Raw genomic sequence first — 18,653 nt, 5'->3', positions numbered from 1 at the left:
GACAGATCCGCGCTGTAACAGTACTGACAACATTACCTATCTGACAGATCCGCGCTGTTACAGTACTGACAACATTACCTATCTGACAGAGCCGCACTGTTACAGTACTGACAACAGACAAACAAGGAGCATCGTCGTTCCCAAGACAAACAAAGCCCTCTTTCTTTCTCTTTCTTTATTAGTCTTCTTTCCTTCTCTCGTTCTTTCTCAGCATAGCTGGTTGTTCAGTCTCTCCTCTAGCTATCTGTGGAATCTGAATCTGGGGATATCTGAAAAGGCTATAAAGGACAATAAAACTACAGACACCGCAGTCAGGGCTCTTAACATCAAGTAGAATTGCCTGCTTTTAATGGGAACTGAGTTGGTAGCCAGCGACGGCCATGACTTTGTATTATAGTGTTGCTTGGTTTCAACAAATCAATACAACATCAAGGACAAGACTGGATTGACATTTTACAATACAAGCTCAGTGCCAAAACAGGATTAAAATGTCTACATTTTTTCATTACGAACTCTTTTTCATTTGGTGGAATACTGATATGGAATACTGATGCAGCCTGCTCCAATGTCAGGGATGGACTCCTCTCTCAATGCCATAGTCTCTATGAAGAAGTGTTTGTGTTTGTAAACTTGGATCATTAAAACTAGTTTTGGAACTACATCCTTGATTCTGAATCATCCCTCCTATGAGATCATAGTCTTGGGTGTTCTGGCCCAGAGAAATTAGACTGTACAAACTAACAAATAAAGCAAAACATTTTATAACTCAAGTAGAAACTGCTTAGGGAATCTTCATCAATTGATGCTGCCTTCTTGTCAAGGACTACCCAGACACAAATCGTCCCATTGTCAGTCAAAGCTGAACAGAGATTTTAAACTGCATTCTTGTCAAGAAATGACTGCCCAGATACAGATGCATTGTTTAAGCTTCTAAATCTTAGCTGCTCAGTTAACTGCTGTGTGTCATTGAGAACGTGTCAGTGAACCTGTCAGTCGTCTTACTGAAGTGCCAATGTGGTTATGAGTGATGAGGTTTTACAGTAGGAGAGGGTACAGTCGGAGGGTCAGGGTGTCAGTGACGGTGTTAGGAAGATGTTACTGTTATGTCTCCTATTATCAGTCTGCCATTATAATTACTATCAGGATTATAGATCATTAGTAGTCAGAAGAATCAGCGCCGCCGTGTGTCTCTAGAGAACAGGATAGAATAAAATACAATACAAATTTGCTTTGCATCAAAGAACCGTGGTGAAATGCTGAGGATGAAGAATAGTGGTGGGGGCTTTGGGTAACAGTGGTAGTGGTGGTGGCCAGGGGAATGGGACCGAGGTCTTGAAGGTATTGGTGCCCATGCTGGACGGCCTCATCCTGGTGACAGCCTGGTGAGTCACTACCTGGTCATGTCCATCCTTGCTGGCCGGAGGAGGAGGCAAGGCGATGGATTGTCTGATTGATTGAATAATTGATCTATTGATTTTTGGGGTAAACATTTCGTACAGTTAAAAACTATTTAAAAGTAGAAAGAAAGAACCCCAGAGGACGAGCGTTAAAAATACTTATTTAATGTTGCCGGGATATCCATGATCCATTCTAGTGTTGTATGTAGTTTTATCTCTATGCATTCTAGTGTTCTGTTTACTTATGTGACCCACAGGTACTTATGTGACCCATTCTCTGCTGGCTGCCCTCCTACGGTGTCACGGTTTCGGCCGAGGCGGCTCCTCCTCCTTGTTCGGGCAGGTTTCGCCGGTCGTCGTCTCCGGAGTTCTAGCTGCCACCGCTCTATGTTTCTTGTTTGTTTGGTTTTGTCTGTTAGTCACACCTGTTTTGTGTTAGGTCTCATTTAGCACCCTATTTAGTTTCCTTGTTGTTAGGTTAGTGTTGTGTGTAATTGTTCATGTCGTGGTTGCGCTACCCGTGTCGGTACGCTATTTTCCTTAGTTGCCTCCTTGTGTGTTAGGAGAGTTTACGCACCTGTGTGTGCGCTCGCATTTACGCCTGTGTGCGTCCTTTTGCCTCCGGGCTGTTTTGGATATATTTTTGTGCTTAAGTAAAGTCTTGTTGGACTTATCCTCTGCTGCCTGCGCCTGATTCTACACCACACCTACACAGCATCGTGACATACGGCCTCATGTTCTCCCTCTTAGGTGCCTACATTTTGTTTTAAATCTGTCATATTGTCTGGTCAATTGCTGTAATATTATGGAGTAAACCTCTCTCTCTCTCTCTCTCTCTCTCCCTCTTTCCCTCTCTCCCTCCCTCATAGGGGGCACCCTCTCCGCCTACTGGCGTCCTCTGCAACGTTGGTTAACCCCGTCCTCTACGTGTTCATGTCCAATAAGTTCAGGAGGGATCTGATGGCGCTAGGGAGGGAGTGCTGGGAGGGTTGCAGAGGGTGTATAGGGGTGTGTACGGGTGTGGTGGGAGGCAGGGACATCGTGCAGCTGGATACTCCACATCCACCCCTACCCAGATTCTAAGGGTTACTAACTATGGATACTCTATGGACAGTCTATAGATGCTCTTTGGACAGTCTATGGATGTTCTTTGGACAGTCTATGGATGCACTCGATGGACAGTCTATGGATACTGCGGCAGTCCCATCCCGGAGGACCTGAGCCCTAGGACCATGCCTCAGGACTACCTGGCCTGATGACTCCTTGCTGTCCCCAGTCCACCTGGTCGTGCTGCTGCTCCAGTTTCCACTGTTCTGCCCACGGCTATGGAACCCTGACCTGTTCACCGGACGTGCTACCTTGTACCAGACCTGCTGTTTTTAACTCTCTCTCTCTACCGCACCTGCTATTTCAACCTCTAAATGCCCGGCTATGAAAAGCCAAGTGACATTTACTCCTGATGTACTGACCTGTTGCAACCTCTACAACCACTGTGATTATTATTTGACCCTGCTGGTCATCTATGAACATTTTAACATCTTGGAGAAAAATCTGGCCTTAATGGTCATGTACTGTTATAATCTCCACCCGGCACAGCCAGAAGGGGACTGACCACCCCTCAGAGCCTGGGTCCTCTCTATGTTTCTTCCTAGGTTTCTGCCTTTCTAGGGAGTTTTTCCTAGCCACTGTGCTTCTACATCTGCATTGCTTGCTGTTTGGGGTTTTAGGCTGGGTTTCTGTGTAACACTTTGTGACATCTGCTGATGTAAAAAGGGCTTTATAAATCAAATTTGATTGATTGATTGATTGATTGATATAGACCATTCTATGGACCACTATGGACCACAATAGACCACTCTATAAACCACTTTATGGACCATTATGGACCGTCTATGGACACTAGAAAAACATGCTTGGTTTGAACAAGATCTGTCTTACAACCTATTCAACATAATTTAATTTCAATAAACACAATCAGCTCAGCTCAGGCCATTAGTTTTTTCCTATTTGTTTAATATCACAAACTGATCAGAGCTGTACGTGTATCAGTGTGTGAGCTGGGCTAAAATGGACAAAGTAATGGTCTTGCGCAATAGTTGAGAGGATCAGCAAGAATGTTTTGTCACTTGTGGACAATATAAATATATATAAAGAGAGTTGCACTCTATATATAAACTCCCAGTCATTTATTAGGAACCCTGAAGAACGCACAGTGATGCCGAAACATTGGTGGTTTACCCAATAAATTACTGGGAGTTTAAATATAGTGTGCAACTCTCTTTATTTATTTTTATAGCTTCCAGTTTATTATAACATAACACGGTAAATGTTAGATACTCACTCTCCACCACCTTCTTGAGGTCTGATCCATCATCATTGATCTGCTGGATGTTTCCAAAGTGTATGTCACTGAAGAAGATCCGGTTGGCTCCCCTCCCCCCTCCCCCGCGGTAGTCAAAGGTCAGGGCAATGACGTTCTTCATGTGTTCCGGGTCCTCGAAGGGTTTGATGGGGGCGTTCAGGTTGGTCTCGTCTGATAGGTGGATACTCTTCAGAATGGTCCGCTCCGAGTACAGCAGGTAGCCGTCGTAGTCGCGGCAACTGCGGCTGTCCTCGGCCAGCATGCCGTGTGCACAGGCGCAGGTTCGCTCCCCGTTGCCGCGGTAAAGACAGAGCTGTTCGCAGCCGGCATTGTTGTCTTTACAGATGTTGGTGCCTGAGGGAGAACACACACACTGGTCACACACATCCGTCTCATAGACACACACACTGGTCACACACATCCGTCTCATAGACACACACACTGGTCACACACATCCGTCTCATAGACACACGCACTGGTCACACACATCAGTCTCATAGACACACACACTGGTCACACACATCCGTCTCATAGACACACGCACTGGTCACACACATCAGTCTCATAGACACACACACTGGTCACACACATCCGTCTCATAGACACACACACTGGTCACACACATCAGTCTCATACAACTAAACGCAGCACACCAGGGTTAGAGAGAATTCCATTCCAATTCAATCCAGGAAGGGAATAAAAATAACTCACGCTTTTACATTTTTCATTTGGAATATCAATTTAATTTCCTGAGTGGACCGATTTAAAATGAAATGCACCACAACCCTTACCTTGTTGCCTGTCCCTGTTGAAGACCTTGATGTCCTTCAGCTGTACACCGACGCCTGTCCTCAGATACACATATTCTGTAGCGTTGTCTTTGTTGCCTCTCTTGATAGAACCGTTGGCATGAGTCCTGGTCCAACACAACACACAAACCACTATCAGTCACTTTCAAACAGGCTTTGAGGAAAAACAACAACATTCGTAGTAAATGAAACGCATGCAAAGGGGATACTGGATGAAGACAGAGGGCTAGCACAGCAATCTCACATACAAGACTGTCAGTCAATTTAAATAGACTTTGAAGAAAATTTAATCCCAGTGCAAACTGTAGTCCTTACTGTTCGTCAATGGTCAATGCTCCTTATAGGAGACAAGGTCTTTAGTGAAGTTAGTCAAGCATACTATAGCAGGGCAGCAGGGAATATTAAGGGTTAAACAAAGAGAGGAGGTGACAGGGATAGGACAGCAGTGATCTCACCTGTCACTCCAGTAGATGAAGCCCTCGAAGACGGACACAGCGAACATGTCCATGTTGTTATTGGCCAGCACCAGCTCTCTGTTTTCTCCATTCTCCAGATTGATACGCTCTATCCTATCGGTCCGCGCATCACACCAGTACAACAGGCCCTCCTACACACACAAACAATAAGAACAACAATATGAATCAGAAAAATATTCTAACTGTTTTTTCGAAACAACAAGGTTGTAAAGAGGAGAAAAATGCTTGATAGGTGTGAATCCGAAAGAAGGTTTATAAATAATCTTAAATATATTGCAAATAAAGTGAAACCTCTATAAATAAATTGTGTGTGTGTACTGTGCCTTGTAGTCAATGGAGATTCCGTTGGGCCACATGATGCTGTCATTGACCAAGACGACTCTCTGAGAACCATCCAGACGGGCTCTCTCTATACGGGGGATCTGACCCCACTCTGTCCAGAACAGATACCTGCAGGGACACAGAGACACACACTCATATGAGTTTGAAAGCAAGCAATGTATGCTATTTTTGCTCTCTATAGATTAAATAGCACAATAAAATATTATTTACAGTGTACAATCATATAACCAGCTACTGCTTGTAATTATTAATCAAAGTGCAAACATTGTTGGTTGCTGGACTAATAATAGTCCATAGGTAACCATGTTATGACACATAGAGCACTACACTATACACAGACACACAAGCCCCAGCCCCAGTAGCAAAGCCCTAGCCCCAGTAGCCAAGGCCCAGCCCCAGTAGACAGGCCCCAGCCCCAATAGCCAAGCCCCAGTCCCAGCCCCAGTAGCCAAGCCCCAGCCCCAGTAGACAGGCCCCAGCCCCAAAAGCCAAGCCCTAGCCCCAGTAGCCAAGCCCCAGTAGCCAAGCCCCAGCCCCAGCCCCAGTAGCCAAGCCCCAGCCCCAGTTGCCAAGCCCCAGTCCCAGCCCCAGTAGCCAAGCCCCAGCCCCAGTAGCCAAGCCCCAGTCCCAGCCCCAGTAGCCAAGCCCCAGCCCCAGCCCCAGTAGACAGGCCCCAGCCCCAATAGCCAAGCCCCAGTCCCAGCCCCAGTAGCCAAGCCCCAGCCCAGTATCCAAGCCCCAGCCCCAGTAGCCAAGCCCCAGTCCCAGTAGCCAAGCCCCAGCCCCAGCCCCAGTAGCCAAGCCCCAGTCCCAGCCCCAGTAGCCAAGCCCCAGCCCAGTATCCAAGCCCCAGCCCCAGTAGCCAAGCCCCAGTCCCAGTAGCCAAGCCCCAGTCCCAGCGCCAATAGCCAAGCCCCAGTAGCCAAGCCCCAGTCCCAGCCCCAGTAGCCAAGCCCCACTCCCAGTAGCCAAGCCTCAGTCCCAGCCCCAGTAGCCAAACCCCAGTCCCCAGCCCCAGTCCAAGCTCCAGTAGCCAAGCCCCAGTCCCAGCCCCAGAAGCCAAGCCCCAGTCTCAGCCCTAGTCCCAGTAGCCAATCCCCAGTCCCAGTCCCAGCCCCAAGCCCCAGTAGCCAAGCCCCAGTATCCAAGCCCCAGTATCCAAGCCCCAGTCCCTAGCCACTCACCCTCTCTCTGGGTGGACGGTGATGGCACGGGGCTTGTCCAGACCCTGGGAGATGACCACATAGCGGAAGGAACCATTGAGTCTGGCCACCTCGATCACGTCAAAGCCCTGGTCTGTCCAGTAGATGTTACCTGACAGGGGAGGGACATGAGGAGTCAGAGTGTGAGTGTGTGTGTGTGTGTGTGTGTGTGTGTGTGTGTGTGTGTGTGTGTGTGTGTGTGTGTGTGTGTGTGTGTGTGTTTGTGTGTGTGTGTGTGTGTGCATGTGTATGGTCCATGCATGTGTGTATCCGTGTGTGTGTGTGTGTGTGTGTGTGCGTGTTTGTGTGTACTTCTGTATGGTCCATGCATGTGTGTATCCATGTGTTTGTGTGTGTGTGTGGTTGTTTTCTGACCTGCTATCCAGTCCACAGTGATGCCCTCCACCCTGCCGATGCCGTTGGTCACCACGTCTTCTCTCCACGTCTGGTCTCTCTTAGCTCTGCTGATGGTGCTCAGTCCCATGTCCACCCAGTAGATAGTGTCATTGTCTACAGGACGGGACAGAGTGATGACTGTTAGTAACTGGATACAACAATCCCTCAGGCAGGTACAGTGTAATAACAGATCAGGTACACATCTTCACAGTACGGTTGGTGTGACTTGATCCTCAAACCAAACTCTCGTATTGTTGTTGGTAGGGCCATAGCAGTACACTCACCAGCGTGGAAGTCAATGCCCACAGCCAGCGAGGTGCCAGACACGGGCACCAGGGCATCGGATTGATCAGACGGGTCCAGGGGTATTCCTCTAATGCCCTCATGTACTGAGTAGAGCAGGAAGGAGCCCATGCCTGGAGAGAGAGTACAGAACAGTTATTACCACTACTGTTACAGTATATTCTGGGGGTGTCTGGGACAGTATAGCTATATATAAGATATATGAATGACCATGCTCCTGTCACCTTTTAAATGATTTGAATAATTTTGCAAAGTAATGTGATTTGTGGATTTGAATAAAGTATTGAAAATGTGTTGGTCTCTTACCCTCGCAGGACTGCTGTCCACTCTTGAGGCTGTACCCTGCGGTACACATACAGGCTCTGGTGCTAGCGGAGGTGGGCAGGCACAGCTGGGAACAGTCTCCATTGTTCCTGCTACACAGGTTGATGCCTGGGACAACAGAGAATAAAATACAGTTCAAAATACAGCCAAACAATAATAACAAAAACAGGACTTTTGAAAAACTCACAGTCAAAAACAAAAACATTTATTATTCATTCAGTTGCATAGTGTCATTCATTCATTCATTAACTTATCTCAGTTTTACCTGGTAAGTTGGTAAGTGTGACATCATAAGTGTGACATCGTCAGTGTGGCATCCTCAGTGTGACATCATCAGTGATATCCTACCTGTACCTGTCTGCATGCTCTCGTTGTAGATCTTCATGTGCATCATGGGAGAAGTGTTGTTACGTAGCACCTTCCAGTTCCCCCCGTCACTCTTATCACAGGTCCCTATCTGGTCTGTACCCTGGTCGGCCCACCACAGCTTGTCCCCTACACACACACACACACACACACACACACACACACACACACACACAATGGCCTCAAGCTCAAGCTTCAAGAAAATGTTCTCTCTCATGTAATCAATTGACAATAAAGCTTTTTCTAATCGAATTGAACACACACACTATCTCTCAAAGACACAACAGACAGGTATTTAAAGACACAATATTGGGTTGACGGATAACACTAAAGCAGGACACCTTACCCATGATGGCAAGAGCGGAGGCCTTGGTCAGTTTGCCTGGTTTGACCCCGTCCAGGACCTCCATGCCTGAGCCGTCCAGCTTACAGCGACTGATGGTGCCGTTCCCTGAGCTAACCCAGTACAGCTGCTCACTGTCGTAGTCTACAGACAGGCCTGGAGGGGACAGAAAGGATACAGTTAGCACAACACGATCACAGTCACAATCTTTCTCTCTTTCACACAGTCTATGTCGTAGTCTATGGACAGGCCTGGAGGGGACAAATAGGACAGACACACCACCACTATCTCTCTCTCTCTCTCTCTCTCTCTCTCTCTCTCTCTCTCTCTCTCTCTCTCTCTCTCTCTCTCTCTCTCTCTCTCTCTCTCTCTCTCTCTCTCTCTCTCTCTCTCTCTCTCTCTCTCTCTCTCTCTCTCTCTCTCTCTCTCTCTCTCTCTCTCTCTCTCTTTCTCTGTCACTCTGGCTCGCACTTTCTTTCACTCTCGTTCACGCTCTCAGCATTGTTCTACACCACAGTGTTAGCGTTCACCCACTCACCTATAGGGCTCCTCTGATTGGTGAAGAGCGTGGTACGGTTGCTGCCATCCATGTTGGCCATACTGATGTTGTCCCCATCAGTCCAGTACAGCTTTCTGGAGAAGGACACACACATGATGGCAATAAGGCCAGAGGGGGTGTAGTATATGGCCAACATACCACGGCTAAGGGCTGTTCTTACGCACGACGCAACATGGAGTCCCTGGATACAGCCCTTAGCAGTGGTATATTGGCCATATATCACAAACCCCCGAGGTGCCTTATTGCTATTATAAACTGGTTACCAACGTAATAAAATAAATGTTTTGTCATACACGTGATATACCACGGCTGTCAGCCAATCAGCATTCAGGGTTCGAACCATCCAGTTTATAATATACATCAAGCTTGGTTTGACTGTCACACGACTGAAATCACAATGACAACATCAACGTGCATGTGTGTATATGTGTGCGGGCCTGTGTGTATGCGTATCCCACTCACCCCAGTATAGGGTGCAGGACCAGACAGTGGGGTTTATCAAGGCCCTGGATAACAGCGTTCTTAAAGGATCCGTCCAGTCTGGCCACGTTGATCTGTTTCTTATTGGCATCATAGCTGGTCCAGAACAGGTTCCTAGACACCCAGTCTACTGCCAGACCATGGGCGTTGGGCAGGTCTGAAAAAACAAGCACACATACAGGCAATATTAACTAAACCACTAACTACATTAAATAAACTAATTCTTTGATCCAACATTTGCCCAGTGGATTCCAAAGCAGTATTTGTTTTCTTTCAAAGACTTTAGCTGCTCTTCATTGAACTTGCCTTGAACTTTGGAACTTATAGTCTTAAAGGTGCAAACCTCGCACACCTGGCACTCCAAAAATATATTTGAAAGAAAACAAGTACTATTTGGGAACTCAGGTCTGATCCCAAGCTAAAGTGGGCTTCCTACCAGCAGACACCACAGTCTCCACTCCAGTCCCATTGATGAAGGCTCTCTTGATGGTCTGGGTTCGGACATCTGACCAGTAGATACGGTTCTCCAGAGCATCATAGTCCACCACAGTCACGTTGTCTATGTCTGGCACGGTGAAGGAGATGATGTAATTATAGTAGGGGTTGTCTATGTCCACTCCCCTTATCTCTATCTGACGGGCATACAGCAGGAACTGACGGGACTCTGGTAGGGGAGAGAATGGAAGAGACAAGGGATACAGTGGAAGGGTTACTATCAACACATCACAAAGTCACACACATTCAGACCCAGTTCCAGCCCAGTGGTCATCGCTCAGACCCATTGGTCATCGCTCAGACCCATTGGTCATCGCTCAGACCCATTGGTCATCACTCAGACCCATTGGTCATCGCTCAGACCCATTGGTCATCACTCAGACCCATTGGTCATCGCTCAGACCCATTGGTCATCACTCAGCCCTCTGAGTATGTGTGTGTGTTGCTTCCTACCTTTGCAGGTGCGTTTGTCGGCCTGGAGCTTCATGAGGTGAGGGCAGGCACAGGAGAAGGTCTGGTTGTAGCTGATCAGACACAGGTGAGAACAGGGGCTCTGACCATCAGCGGTGGCACAAGGGTTAGGAGCTGAGGGAGAGAGGGGAAGAAGAAATGTTAACCAGTGTGATCATCTCTCTCCTTGTGTTAACCACTGTGATTAGCTCTCTCCTTGTGTTAACCACTGTGATCAGCTCTCTCCTTGTGTTAACCACTGTGATCAGCTCTCTCCTTGTGTTAACCACTGTGATCAGCTCTCTCCTTGTGTTAACCACTGTGATCAGCTCTCTCCTTGTGTTAACCACTGTGATTAGCTCTCTCCTTGTGTTAACCACTGTGATCAGCTCTCTCCTTGTGTTAACCACTGTGATCAGCTCTCTCCTTGTGTTAACCACTGTGATCATCTATCTCCTTGTGTTAACCACTGTGATCATCTCTCTCCTTGTGTTAACCACTGTGATCAGCTCTCTCCTTGTGTTAACCACTGTGATCAGCTCTCTCCTTGTGTTAACCACTGTGATCAGCTCTCTCCTTGTGTTAACCACTGTGATCAGCTCTCTCCTTGTGCTAACCACTGTGATCAGCTCTCTCCTTGTGTTAACCACTGTGATCAGCTCTCTCCTTGTGTTAACCACTGTGATCAGCTCTCTCCTTGTGTTAACCACTGTGATCAGCTCTCTCCTTGTGTTAACCACTGTGATCAGCTCTCTCCTTGTGCTAACCACTGTGATCAGCTCTCTCCTTGTGCTAACCACTGTGATCAGCCTTCTCCTTGTGCTAACCACTGTGTGATCAGCTCAGGGCCAAGTCTGCCTCTATTAACCACTGACTGACTAACTAACAGTAACAGCTCAGGGACACCTACAGTATAGTAGGCCACTGGTCACTATATACATGGAGTACCCATGTCACATCATATAGTGTAAGACGCCATATGACTGGACATCTAGGCCACTGGACATCTATACTGTATATAGAGTATGTCACAACAATATATTCTGAGTGTACAGAACATTAAGAACACCTGCTCTTTCCATGACATAGACTGACCAGGTGAATCCAGGTGAAAGCTATGATCCCTTATTGATTCCACTTGATAAATCCACACCAATCAGTGTAGATGAAGGGGAGGAGACAGGTTAAAGAAGGATTTTTAAGCCTTGAGACAATTGAGACATGGATTGTGTATATGTGCCATTCAGAGGGTGAATGGGCGAGACAAAATATTTAAGTGCCTTTGAAGGTATGGTAATAGGTGCCAGGGGCATTGGTTTGTGTGCTGGGTTTTTCAACGCTCAACAGTTTCCTGTGTGTATCAATAAGGTCCACCCCCCCCCCCAAATGATCCAGCCAACTTGACACAACTATGGGAAGCATTGGAGTCAACATGGGCCAGGATTCCTATGAAACGTTTTCGACACCTTATAGAGTCCATGCCCCGACGAATTGAGGCTGTTCTGAGGGCAAAAGGGGTGCAACTCAATATTAGAAAGGTGTTCCTAATGTTTTGTCCACTCAGTGTATAATGAGTTAGTCACACCACATGATAAGCGGTCTCAATCTGTCTACAGAGTGTGTCTTCAAGATCAACACAACCTATCTAAGCCCAGATCAACACAACCTGGATCAACACAACCTATCTAAATCCAGATCAACACAATCTATCTAATCCCAGATCAACACAACCTATCTAATCCCAGATCAACACAATTTATCTAATCCCAGACCAACACAATCTCTCTAAGCCCAGATCAACACAACCTGGATCAACACAACCTATCTAAGCCCAGATCAATACAACCTATCTAAGCCCAGATCAATACAACCTATCTAAACCCAGTTGGTCTTGGCCACCATATATACTGTCTACTGCACATCAGGGATGGGCAACGTTGATGGGGGTGGGGGCCACCAAAAATCTGAACTCATCATGAGTGGCCGCAGTTGCTTGCGGTGCCCCCCGGCCGGTAATTCAACCATGATAACAAGTTTAAATAGCTGGTCGCTAAACTAATTTAGCAATCTAAAAAATGTTAGCTGACCTGAGCTAATTGATTATCAGTGACTGACATAACAAGAGGAAAACTGCTGAAGAACCAAATTTCAAAATTGCACCTTGTGTATTCTACTATTGAGTCTAAAAGGCCAAATACTGCAGTGTGTGGCCTTTATTATCCACAGCGTGTGTGTGTGATTCACAAGATCATGGAGGCAACACAACACATGGGACAGTAGTGAAAGGTCAGTTGTCTGAGGGGAGTTGAGTGTTTGGATTCAGCAGGTCTGGAGTCTAGTGTACCACTCAGTCCTGCCCTTTCATTCAACACTGCACCAGTGTGTGTCCCAGTCCAGTTACAGTAGCAGTAAGAGTGGCTTGTGTGTGTCGGCGTGCATGCGTGCGTGTGTACGTTGTCTTCAGAAAGTATTCACACCCCTTGACTCTTCCCCACATTTTGTTACGTTACAACCTGAATTTAAAATTGATTAAATTGAGATGTTTTGTCACTGGCCTACACACAATACCCCATCATGTCAAAGTGAAATTGTGTTTTCCAACATTTTTCCAAATGAATAAAAATGAAAAGCTGAAATGTCTTGAGTCAATAAGTATTCAACTCCTTTGTTATGGCAAGTCTAAATGAGTTCAGGAGGAAAGATTGGCTTAACAAGTCACAAGTTGCATGGACTCCCTCATCTCTGTACCCAACACATACAATTATCTGTAAGGTCCCTCAGTTGAGCAGATTCAACCACAAAGACCATGGAGGTTTTCCAATGCCTCGCAAAGAAGGGCACCTATTGGTTGATTGGCAAAAAAAAAAAAAAAGCAGACATTGAATATCCCTTTGAGTATGGTGAAATGATTAATTACACTTTGCACTAAACATATATAGGCGTCCTTCCTAACTCTGTTGCCGGAGAGGAAGGAAACCACTCAGGGATTTCACCATGAGGCCAATGGTGACTTTAAAACAGTTACAGATTTGAATGGCTGTGATAGAAGAAAACTGAGGATGGATTAACAACATTATAGTTACTCCACAATACTAACCTAATTGACAGAGTGAAAAGAAAAAAGCCTGTACAGAATACAAATATTCCAAAACATGCATCCCGTTTGCAAGAAGGCACTAAAGTAATACTGCAACAAATGTGGCAAAGCAATTAACTTTTTGTCCTGAATACAAAGTGTTATGTTTGGGGCAAATCCAATACAACACATTACTGAGTACCACTCTCCATATTTTCAAGCATAGTGGTGGCTGCATCAAGTTATGGGTATGCTTGTAATCGTTAAGGACTGGGGAGTTTTTTAGAATAAAAAAAAACTGAATGGAGCTAAGCACAGACAAAATCCTAGAGGAAACTCTGGTTCAATCCGCTTTCCACCAGACACTGGGAGATGAATTCACCTTTCAGCAGGACAATAACCTAAAACACAAGGCCAAATCTACACTGGAGTTGCTTACCAAGAAGACAGCGAATGTTCCCAAGTGGCCGAGTTACAATTTTGGCTTAAATCTTCTTGAAACTCTAAGGCAAGACCTGAAAATGTTTGTCTAGCAATGATCAACAACCAATTTGACAAAGCCTGAAGAATTTTGAAAATAATAATGGGTAAATGTTGCTCAATCCAGGTGTTGAAAGCTCTTAGAGACATACCCAGAAAGACTCACAGCTGTAATCACTACCAAAGGTGCTTCTACAAATGATGGACTCAGGAGTGTGAGTACTTATGTAAATGAGATATTTCTGTATTTCATTTTCTTAAATTTGCAAAAAATTTCTAAAAATATGTTTTCACTGTCATTATGGGGTATTGTGTGTAGATGGATGAGAAAATAAATATATTTAATCAATTTTGAATTCAGGCTGTAACAACAAAATGTAGAATAAGTCAAGGGGTATGAATACTTTCTGAAGGCAATGTATGTATTAATGTAAGCGTCCGTCCGTCCGTGTGACCTACCCTGGGGCTGTCTGGATGGATGATACACCTGCAGGTCAAAGGGTTGTGTGTTGGTGCGTTGGACCACGGTTACGTTGTTGCCGGTCCACTTGTTAGCCTTGGCCAAGGTGTTGGTCCTCCAGTCTGTCCAGTACACCTCTCCTCCGTACATGGTGACAGCAAAGGGATGAGACAGGTACTCATGACCCCTCAGCACCTCGATCAGACCAGAGCCGTCATACAGAGCAGAGTAGATGGCATCAGACCTGGGGAGAGAGCATTTATGAGGTGAGTGGGTGAGGGTGTGTGTGTGTCTGTGTGTGTGTGTGTGTGTGTGTGTGTGTGTGTGTGTCTGTGTGTGTGTGTGTGTGTGTGTGTGTGTGTGTGTGTGTGTGTGTGTGTGTGTGTGTGTGTGTGTCTGTAGTAAGGAGAGCAACAGTACCTGGCATCGATCCAGACAATGCGTCTCTCCATATAGTCTACAGTTAGTCCGTTTGGCCAGCCACCGCTGCCAGTCTCTTTGTGGATAGTCCTCCTGGCCTCACCACTCATAGATGCTGCCTCTATCCTGGGCAAGCTGGCATCCCAGTCTGTCCAGAACAGAATACTAGACACACAGACAAAGAGAACAAAGAGAAACACACATTCAATAATATTCAGCAGCATTATGTCATACATACAGTATGAGAGTGTGAAGAGGTACTACAGAACTCTATGGAATCCCATTATAGCTCTTTGGTATCTGTTTTACATTTACATTTTAGTCATTTGGGCTCCCGAGTGGCGCAGTGGTATAAGGCACTGCATCTCAGTGCTTGAGGCGTCACTACAGACCCCCTGGTTCGATTCCAGGCTGTATCACAACCGGCCATGATTGGGAGTCCCATAGGGCGGCGCACAATTGGCCCAGCGTCGTTCGGGTTTGGCCGGTGTAGGCCGTCATTGTAAATAATAATTTGTTCTTAACTGACTTGCCTAGTTAAATAAAGGTTAAAAAAAAACATTTAGCAGACGCTCTTATCCAGAGCGACTTACAGTTAGTGAGTGCATACATTTATTTTTATTTTTTCATACTGGCCCCCCGTGGGAATCAAACCCACAACCCTGGCGTTGCAAACGCCATGCTCTACCAACTGAGCTACATCCCTGCCGGCCATTCCCTCCCCTACCCTGGACGACGCTAGTTCTATGGTATCGGTTCTATGGTATCTGTTCTATGGTTGTATAGTATCTGTTCTATGGTTCCATGGTATCTCTACCCATCGCATGGGTCCAGTGTGCTGGCCCTGGGGTGCTTCACCTACCCCAGCTAGGTGGTCCTCATGGTCCTATTATCTACTCTCCACAGTTCTATAGACGGGTAAACTCACAACGTAGCGAAAAACAATGCGTGCGCTTCAATGGGGCAGAAGTCTGTGTGTTGTTGTGATTCTGAACGGTCAGATAGCTAGCAACAATGACGAGATGTTGCCATGTGGGGAATCGTAGGTGGCTCGTTTCAGCTCATTGTATCTTGTTATTGATAACATGTCTGGTTTTGATGTTTTTTTGACTGATGTCACGTTCTATGCTAATATGGCAAAAGTTTGCTAACTAGCTAACCGATAACTGTAATGATGTACAGTGGGGAAAAAAAGTATTTAGTCAGCCACCAATTGTGCAAGTTCACCCACTTAAAAAGATGAGAGAGGCCTGTAATTTTCATCATAGGTACACGTCAACTATGACAGACAAAATGAGATTTTTTTTCTCCAGAAAATCACATTGTAGGATTTTTAATGAATTTATTTGCAAATTATGGTGGAAAATAAGTATTTGGTCAATAACAAAAGTTTCTCAATACTTTGTTATATACCCTTTGTTGGCAATGACACAGGTCAAACGTTTTCTGTAAGTCTTCACAAGGTTTTCACACACTGTTGCTGGTATTTTGGCCCATTCCTCCATGCAGATCTCCTCTAGAGCAGTGATGTTTTGGGGCTGTCGCTGGGCAACACAGACTTTCAACTCCCTCCAAAGATTTTCTATGGGGTTGAGATCTGGAGACTGGCTAGGCCACTCCAGGACCTTGAAATGCTTCTTACGAAGCCACTCCTTCATTGCCCGGGCGGTGTGTTTGGGATCATTGTCATGCTGAAAGACCCAGCCACGTTTCATCTTCAATGCCCTTGCTGATGGAAGGAGGTTTTCACTCAAAATCTCACAATACATGGCCCCATTCATTCTTTCCTTTACACGGATCAGTCGTCCTGGTCCCATTGCAGAAAAACAACCCCAAAGCATGATGTTTCCACCCCCATGCTTCACAGTAGGTATGGTGTTCTTTGGATGCAACTCAGCATTCTTTGTCCTCCAAACACGACGAGTTGAGTTTTTACCAAAAAGTTCTATTTTGGTTTCATCTGACCATATGACATTCTCCCAATCCTCTTCTGGATCATCCAAATGCACTCTAGCAAACTTCAGACAGGCCTGGATATGTACTGGCTTAAGCAGGGGGACACGTCTGGCACTGCAGGATTTGAGTCCCTGGCGGCGTAGTGTGTTACTGATGGTAGGCTTTGTTACTTTGGTCCCAGCTCTCTGCAGGTCATTCACTAGGTCCCCCTGTGTGGTTCTGGGATTTTTCCTCACCGTTCTTGTGATCATTTTGACCCCACGGGGTGAGATCTTGCGTGGAGCCCCAGATCGAGGGAGATTATCAGTGGTCTTGTATGTCTTCCATTTCCTAATAATTGCTCCCACAGTTGATTTCTTCAAACCAAGCTGCTTACCTATTGCAGATTCAGTCTTCCCAGCCTGGTGCAGGTCTACAATTTTGTTTCTGGTGTCCTTTGACAGCTCTTTGGTCTTGGCCATAGTGGAGTTTGAAGTGTGACTGTTTGAGGTTGTGGACAGGTGTCTTTTATACTGATAACAAGTTCAAACAGGTGCCATTAATACAGGTAATGAGTGGAGGACAGAGGAGCCTCTTAAAGAAGAAGTTACAGGTCTGTGAGAGCCAGAAATCTTGCTTGTTTGTAGGTGACCAAATACTTATTTTCCACCATAATTTGCAAATAAATTCATAAAAAATCCTACAATGTGATTTTCTGGATTTTTTTTCTCATTTTGTCTGTCATAGTTGACGTGTACCTATGATGAAAATTACAGGCCTCTCTCATCTTTTTAAGTGGGAGAACTTTCACAATTGGTGGCTGACTAAATACTTTTTTCCCCCACTGTATTTGAGAGACATCAAGTGCTCATTGTGGAAATGTATTTACAGTGGGGAGAACAAGTATTTGATACACTGCCGATTTTGCAGGTTTTCCTACTTACAAAGCATGTAGAAAATCACATTGTATGATTTTTAAGTAATTAATTTGCATTTTATTGCATGACATAAGTATTTGATCACCTACCAACCAGTAAGAATTCCGTCTCTCACAGACCTGTTAGTTTTTCTTTAAGAAGCCCTCCTGTTCTCCACTCATTACCTGTATTAACTGCACCTGTTTGAACTCGTTACCTGTATAAAAGACACCTGTCCACACACTCAATCAAACAGACTCCAACCTCTCCACAATGGCCAAGACCAGAGAGCTGTGTAAGGACATTAGGGATAAAATTGTAGACCTGCACAAGGCTGGGATGGGCTACAGGACAATAGGCAAGCAGCTTGGTGAGAAGGCAACAACTGTTGGCGCAATTATTAGAAAATGGAAGAAGTTCAAGATGACGGTCAATCACCCTCGGTCTGGGGCTCCATGCAAGATCTCACCTCGTGGGGCATCAATGATCTTGAGGAAGGTGAGGGATCAGCCCAGAACTACACGGCAGGACCTGGTCAATGACCTGAAGAGAGCTGGGACCACAGTCTCAAAGAAAACCATTAGTAACACACTACGCCGTCATGGATTAAAATCCTGCAGCGCACACAAGGTCCCCCTGCTCAAGCCAGCGCATGTCCAGGCCCGTCTGAAGTTTGCCAATGATCATCTGGATGATCCAGAGGAGGAATGGGAGAAGGTCATGTGGTCTGATGAGACAAAAATAGAGCTTTTTGGTCTAAACTCCACTCGCCGTGTTTGGAGGAAGAAGAAGGATGAGTACAACCCCAAGAACACCATCCCAACCGTGAAGCATGGAGGTGGAAACATCATTATTTGGGGATGCTTTTCTGCAAAGGGGACAGGACGACTGCACCATATTGAGGGGAGGATGGATGGGGCCATGTATCGCGAGATCTTGGCCAACAACCTCCTTCCCTCAGTAAGAGCATTGAAGATGGGTCGTGGCTGGGTCTTCCAGCATGACAACGACCCGAAACACACAGCCAGGGCAACTAAGGAGTGGCTCCGTACGAAGCATCT

General features: G+C 45.9%; 1 pseudogene across 1 annotated transcript in view; it reads right to left on the bottom strand.

Moving 5' to 3' along the window:
* Positions 1–18,653, bottom strand: part of LOC311124862 (prolow-density lipoprotein receptor-related protein 1-like) — a 41,551-nt pseudogene that overhangs the window by 9,595 nt on the left and 13,303 nt on the right. The window contains exons 10-25 of the transcript XR_014615165.1: positions 14,741–14,905; positions 14,320–14,564; positions 10,308–10,439; positions 9,796–10,023; positions 9,342–9,516; positions 8,859–8,953; positions 8,324–8,476; positions 7,960–8,106; positions 7,594–7,719; positions 7,269–7,400; positions 6,964–7,098; positions 6,571–6,700; positions 5,368–5,494; positions 5,024–5,175; positions 4,551–4,675; positions 3,739–4,113 (exon numbers count right to left, since the gene is read on the bottom strand). The product of XR_014615165.1 is annotated as a prolow-density lipoprotein receptor-related protein 1-like (transcript). The remainder of the gene's footprint in view (positions 1–3,738; positions 4,114–4,550; positions 4,676–5,023; positions 5,176–5,367; positions 5,495–6,570; positions 6,701–6,963; positions 7,099–7,268; positions 7,401–7,593; positions 7,720–7,959; positions 8,107–8,323; positions 8,477–8,858; positions 8,954–9,341; positions 9,517–9,795; positions 10,024–10,307; positions 10,440–14,319; positions 14,565–14,740; positions 14,906–18,653) is intronic.

The sequence above is a fragment of the Coregonus lavaretus genome, assembly GCF_964263955.1.
Source record: "Coregonus lavaretus genome assembly, contig: HAP1_SCAFFOLD_5148, whole genome shotgun sequence".
Classification (NCBI taxonomy): Eukaryota; Metazoa; Chordata; class Actinopteri; order Salmoniformes; family Salmonidae; genus Coregonus; species Coregonus lavaretus.
Note: the sequence above shows the minus strand (reverse complement) of the source record. Positions and strands in the feature narration are given on the sequence as shown.